Source organism: Lepisosteus oculatus, unplaced genomic scaffold (genome assembly GCF_040954835.1).
Source record: "Lepisosteus oculatus isolate fLepOcu1 unplaced genomic scaffold, fLepOcu1.hap2 HAP2_SCAFFOLD_39, whole genome shotgun sequence".
NCBI classification, from domain to species: Eukaryota; Metazoa; Chordata; class Actinopteri; order Semionotiformes; family Lepisosteidae; genus Lepisosteus; species Lepisosteus oculatus.
The window spans coordinates 1,329,110-1,336,145 of NW_027167923.1; the positions used below are offsets into that span (position 1 = coordinate 1,329,110).

General features: G+C 49.8%; 1 non-coding gene across 1 annotated transcript; it reads left to right on the forward strand.

Moving 5' to 3' along the window:
• The first annotated feature begins 482 nt into the window (after window positions 1-482).
• Window positions 483-565, forward strand: trnal-cag (transfer RNA leucine (anticodon CAG)). The gene has a single exon. It is a non-coding gene; the product is annotated as a tRNA-Leu (tRNA).
• Window positions 566-7,036: the final 6,471 nt, after the last annotated feature.

Consider the following 7,036-nt stretch of genomic DNA (forward strand, 5'->3'; position numbering starts at 1 on the left):
AAGTGTCAAGCTTGCACAAACACACACGAGAGAGAAACTCAGGACAGAATTTAAAGAAAGGGAGATGCAGACTATTTGAAGGCACTTTGCTAACCCAATGGCATGCTTATGAATCGTGCATAGGACACATGTAGCAGAGGATGGTTTCGATCCATCGACCTCTGGGTTATGGGCCCAGCACGCTTCCGCTGCGCCACTCTGCTGACGGCCTCTCTGCGTGTGGCGCACAACTGCTCTTTTTATTTCCTACATCAGTGATGAAAGAGTTGAAAGTTTCAACGACAAACGCAGACGTCACTTTGAGCGCTTGGTGTTGTAGCACAAATCATCACATGCTGCTCTACACTGGATTATAAAAGCCGACACATTTTCCAAACATTTTAATGCTGGAGTCACACTGTAGTATTAATAACAGTGCGATACTCGAGGAGCGTAGTGGGATCGCGGTGGCTCATCAGACCGCCCCGGGACAGGGGGCCCGCGTCAGGATGGCCGAGCGGTCTAAGGCGCTGCGTTCAGGTCGCAGTCTCCCCTGGAGGCGTGGGTTCGAATCCCACTCCTGACAAAAAGCTTGCTCAGTGCCGTCTCCAGTCGGGTGCAAATGGGTGAAGCAGCCTGCCGCAGGGAACGTGCGCCGATAGGCGTAGGTGTATCCCCTGCCTCTTCCGATTTAGCTCGTGCTCCATAGGATGGAAGCGGATGCTCTGGCTTTTTGACTCGAATATAACCTGATCACAACAGAAGGCCGTGCAGCCCAGTGCTGGTTTAAGAATGCCTCGTGTCTTCAGGCCCCTATTCCTTCAGGTTACCCCTTTGGAATAGTCGTCCGAAAAAGACGGGAAAGGAAAAGCATGTAAGCTCCCACACACTGCGTTAGCATTAGCGGTTGGAATCTGATGGGAGAAAAGCAACCTGGCTCGCCGTCAAGCAATCCATCCCTGGTCTCCCACGTGACAGGCGGGGATACGCACCACTATACTAACGAGGAGCGCTTGCTTGGCGCTTGAAGACACTTCCTCTTGCGGCTACTACTGTTTCCGGTTTCGTCTTTTCTTTTCATTCCTCCCAGAGGAGCGCATGAAAACGTTTCCATCTGCTTCAGGTTACCCCTTTGGAATAGTCGTCCGAAAAAGACGGGAAAGGAAAAGCATGTAAGCTCCCACACACTGCGTTAGCATTAGCGGTTGGAATCTGATGGGAGAAAAGCAACCTGGCTCGCCGTCAAGCAATCCATCCCTGGTCTCCCACGTGACAGGCGGGGATACGCACCACTATACTAACGAGGAGCGCTTGCTTGGCGCTTGAAGACACTTCCTCTTGCGGCTACTACTGTTTCCGGTTTCGTCTTTTCTTTTCATTCCTCCCAGAGGAGCGCATGAAAACGTTTCCATCTGCGCCATCCTCACCCCTCCAATGCTATGGTCCCTGCTCCTCCTGGTGCACTGCAAACACTCATTCAGCCGGTTCTTTCAGTTTGAATACTTAGGTCTTCAAAGGCTGGAAGTAGGGCGCAAGACATGCCAATGCCAAAAGCGTGGCAGTGTGCTTCCAGCTGTGAAATGTCACTGGTGGATGTAGAAGACATTACTTCCAAGGCAGCAGGTCCAAGCGATTTAGCGTTTGTACAAGAAGCAGGAAGAGAGAAACGGCACTCCGCCTTTTTCTGGGCAGGCCGAAGCGACAGGAGAAGGGCGCCGTAGTCGGCAGGATTCGAGCCGACGCGGGGAGACCCCAATGGCTTTCTAGCCCATCGCCTTAACTGCTCGGCCACGACTACAGGGAGCGCCGCCGCCGCCGGCTTGCAATCATTTAACACGGAGGGCGAGGCGGCGGCGGTAACCTTTTTCAATGTCGCTCTCCGCTTCCCCCCAAAAAAAGCCAAATGACATGCTAGCACTCGGACACCCTTCAGAAGACTGAAGGGTGGCTTAAAGCTGGAAGGATTAGGTCTCCCCGTTCCGACGCGACAATCGAACTTCCTTAGGCAGAGAGAAAGCAACATCGAGGAGCGTCAACAAGACTTTAGAAGCTGCGACACACGCCACTTTCAGTCGCAGACACAGCAGTTTTAAAGGCAGGAATCGCCTTTGCGAACGCCATGAGAAACAGAACGCAAGCTCAGGTCCTGCGGTTTAACAAACAGCCTCGGCTTTCAAGCGACATTTCTTTTCTGGAGCGAATTCACTTTCAACTTCAAGAAATTCACACAACTTGCGAAATACGAAATACAAATCTGGCTCATCGCTGCACAAGAAATACCGCCGGCTGGCAAGAAAATGACAATGGTGTTTTTCCTTAACGAAAAACTTCCCATGGAGAAAAACAACGGCTGTGCGTCTCTGTCGGCTTGATTCAGTTTAATGCAAGTATTCATTCTCCTCCTGGAAAATACAGCTTGCGAAAGATGAAATACAATTCTTGGCTTTTCTGGGTGAGTGCAGAAGAAATCCTGCCGGCTGGCAGAAGAATTCCAGCCTTTTTTACTCTTTAACCACAAACTTGCGAATGATACAAAGCAAGCGGGGTGCGTTTCTGTGCAGCTGTTAACTGAACAGCTGCTGCTTCAAGCCCACCCAGGGCTCATTCCGATTTCAACATCATGCCCCCTGAAGGTAGACTGGATTTCTTTGCGAAGCATTCACCTTTTGGACGTTTCAGGAAAGGTGCGTGTCGATGCCAGACTTGAAAAGCTTTCCATACAAAGAAACAACATAGTGCTTTTGATTGATGGGAAACGGCAAGAGCGGTTTGAGCAGCTCCGGCCTCTCAACCGCTTTACAATGTGATCGGCACCTCGGTAGCCAGTTTAGAAGGCTGAAAAGGATGCTGGAAGCACAGCGACGTTCTAAAACCAGCGCTTGAAAAGCATCTGCATACATAAAATGTCCATTTCCCCAAAGCTGAATCTGCATCTTCAGAAGATTGTCAGCTATACGTTTTCGTTCTTTGTTTCCTTTTTTTACGACAAGCTTTCGAGAAATGAACTGTCTATTGTGATGAAGGCTGCGTTAGAAATTGTGCATCTAGCTTAGTTCAATGAAATCGGGAGGTGCACCTGTCTCAAGCGGATGGCTCTTTGCAGGCACACTACGGAAACCTGCGGGCGCAAGTTGGGAGAAGTGACTCTTGCAGAGTGTTGAGCTTCGAGAAGAGGGATATTTCCACATGTTGAAGAGTCGCTTTTCGCCCTTTCTTTCCCACATTTTTCCAGTGCGGTTATTGATCGCGTTCAAAATGTTTTCCCAACGTACGTGTTACCTGCAAAATCACAGTGAAACTGTTATGCCGAAAAGATTCCTAATAGTTATTGTATTAGAATAGCTCTCCAATTTCTTAGCCTTCGTACACGCAATGTTTAAGGAAACGCTAGAGTAAATGAAACTGTAAATAGACAGGAGCTCTTCTTAGTTTTCATACAAGTTATGATGGCTGCAGCTCCTATCTGCGTCCGGGTGACCGGAGCCAAGGGATTATCTGCGGAACCTTTGATTTATCTCTCGGGCAAGGAGCTAGATACGCCCTTTTCATCTCGGTTTGATCACACCTGTGCATTAAAACGCAGTGCTCGGTACCATCGAGGTGTAAGAGGTTCAAGGATGAGCGGGAAACTTTGTTAATAAGGAGACGGGCACCGCCCAACGTGGGGCTCGAACCCACGACCCTGAGATTAAGAGTCTCATGCTCTACCGACTGAGCTAGCCGGGCGCCGGTGGAGCTGGTGGTTAACTTGTCCCTGTTGACGGCAATTTGACAAGGTATACTTCCTGGCTTTTCATCATGTGCTGACCGGATTCGAGAGTAGCACACCCTGTTCTTTGTTGATTACTGTACCTCCAGCAGCGCAAATGTCAGTAATCATTGAAATGTACGACCTACAATCTCCTCAGCATGCCCGCGTGGACTCCTCAGTGATCATCCTTCTACGTTCTGCTGTAGTTTTCATGCAAGTGAAAACCGTGCTCCAAATAACAGCGGCACAGTTGTATCCTGCGGTAAGCATTCTTCTAATTCCATCGTTTTGCTCCAGGTAAAAGGTAGCGCATCATAGTGTTGATATTCCAAGGTTTCAGAGTCCGTATTGGATGGCTTGGATGCAGACATCGCTCAGAGCTCCCAGTATGATTTTCCCGAGTTCAGTTTTGCAGTGTTTTAGTGCTTTACTACTTCCAGTGGGCCTTTGAATGCTCTGCTAAGTAGAGACGTGACATAATTACTAATGCGACCGAGTGTGCTGGCTGTTCCTGGTTCGTAATGATTAACGCGAGAAATCAATATAAACATAACTGCTTCGATTTCGAGGTTCAGTTGAAGCTTTCAAAGAAACTATCAAAGACCTCAGAACAACCGAAGACACATTTGGTCATCTCCGTATTGGTGAAGATTAAAGAGTCCCGCAAGTGTCAAGCTTGCACAAACACACACGAGAGAGAAACTCAGGACAGAATTTAAAGAAAGGGAGATGCAGACTATTTGAAGGCACTTTGCTAACCCAATGGCATGCTTATGAATCGTGCATAGGACACATGTAGCAGAGGATGGTTTCGATCCATCGACCTCTGGGTTATGGGCCCAGCACGCTTCCGCTGCGCCACTCTGCTGACGGCCTCTCTGCGTGTGGCGCACAACTGCTCTTTTTATTTCCTACATAAGTGATGAAAGAGTTGAAAGTTTCAACGACAAACGCAGACGTCACTTTGAGCGCTTGGTGTTGTAGCACAAATCATCACATGCTGCTCTACACTGGATTATAAAAGCCGACACATTTTCCAAACATTTTAATGCTGGAGTCACACTGTAGTATTAATAACAGTGCGATACTCGAGGAGCGTAGTGGGATCGCGGTGGCTCATCAGACCGCCCCGGGACAGGGGGCCCGCGTCAGGATGGCCGAGCGGTCTAAGGCGCGGCGTTCAGGTCGCAGTCTCCCCTGGAGGCGTGGGTTCGAATCCCACTCCTGACAAAAAGCTTGCTCAGTGCCGTCTCCAGTCGGGTGCAAATGGGTGAAGCAGCCTGCTGCAGGGAACGTGCGCCGATAGGCGTAGGTGTATCCCCTGCCTCTTCCGATTTAGCTCGTGCTCCATAGGATGGAAGCGGATGCTCTGGCTTTTTGACTCGAATATAACCTGATCACAACAGAAGGCCGTGCAGCCCAGTGCTGGTTTAAGAATGCCTCGTGTCTTCAGGCCCCTATTCCTTCAGGTTACCCCTTTGGAATAGTCGTCCGAAAAAGACGGGAAAGGAAAAGCATGTAAGCTCCCACACACTGCGTTAGCATTAGCGGTTGGAATCTGATGGGAGAAAAGCAACCTGGCTCGCCGTCAAGCAATCCATCCCTGGTCTCCCACGTGACAGGCGGGGATACGCACCACTATACTAACGAGGAGCGCTTGCTTGGCGCTTGAAGACACTTCCTCTTGCGGCTACTACTGTTTCCGGTTTCGTCTTTTCTTTTCATTCCTCCCAGAGGAGCGCATGAAAACGTTTCCATCTGCTTCAGGTTACCCCTTTGGAATAGTCGTCCGAAAAAGACGGGAAAGGAAAAGCATGTAAGATCCCACACACTGCGTTAGCATTAGCGGTTGGAATCTGATGGGAGAAAAGCAACCTGGCTCGCCGTCAAGCAATCCATCCCTGGTCTCCCACGTGACAGGCGGGGATACGCACCACTATACTAACGAGGAGCGCTTGCTTGGCGCTTGAAGACACTTCCTCTTGCGGCTACTACTGTTTCCGGTTTCGTCTTTTCTTTTCATTCCTCCCAGAGGAGCGCATGAAAACGTTTCCATCTGCGCCATCCTCACCCCTCCAATGCTATGGTCCCTGCTCCTCCTGGTGCACTGCAAACACTCATTCAGCCGGTTCTTTCAGTTTGAATACTTAGGTCTTCAAAGGCTGGAAGTAGGGCGCAAGACATGCCAATGCCAAAAGCGTGGCAGTGTGCTTCCAGCTGTGAAATGTCACTGGTGGATGTAGAAGACATTACTTCCAAGGCAGCAGGTCCAAGCGATTTAGCGTTTGTACAAGAAGCAGGAAGAGAGAAACGGCACTCCGCCTTTTTCTGGGCAGGCCGAAGCGACAGGAGAAGGGCGCCGTAGTCGGCAGGATTCGAGCCGACGCGGGGAGACCCCAATGGCTTTCTAGCCCATCGCCTTAACTGCTCGGCCACGACTACAGGGAGCGCCGCCGCCGCCGGCTTGCAATCATTTAACACGGAGGGCGAGGCGGCGGCGGTAACCTTTTTCAATGTCGCTCTCCGCTTCCCCCCAAAAAAAGCCAAATGACATGCTAGCACTCGGACACCCTTCAGAAGACTGAAGGGTGGCTTAAAGCTGGAAGGATTAGGTCTCCCCGTTCCGACGCGACAATCGAACTTCCTTAGGCAGAGAGAAAGCAACATCGAGGAGCGTCAACAAGACTTTAGAAGCTGCGACACACGCCACTTTCAGTCGCAGACACAGCAGTTTTAAAGGCAGGAATCGCCTTTGCGAACGCCATGAGAAACAGAACGCAAGCTCAGGTCCTGCGGTTTAACAAACAGCCTCGGCTTTCAAGCGACATTTCTTTTCTGGAGCGAATTCACTTTCAACTTCAAGAAATTCACACAACTTGCGAAATACGAAATACAAATCTGGCTCATCGCTGCACAAGAAATACCGCCGGCTGGCAAGAAAATGACAATGGTGTTTTTCCTTAACGAAAAACTTCCCATGGAGAAAAACAACGGCTGTGCGTCTCTGTCGGCTTGATTCAGTTTAATGCAAGTATTCATTCTCCTCCTGGAAAATACAGCTTGCGAAAGATGAAATACAATTCTTGGCTTTTCTGGGTGAGTGCAGAAGAAATCCTGCCGGCTGGCAGAAGAATTCCAGCCTTTTTTACTCTTTAACCACAAACTTGCGAATGATACAAAGCAAGCGGGGTGCGTTTCTGTGCAGCTGTTAACTGAACAGCTGCTGCTTCAAGCCCACCCAGGGCTCATTCCGATTTCAACATCATGCCCCCTGAAGGTAGACTGGATTTCTTTGCGAAGCATTCA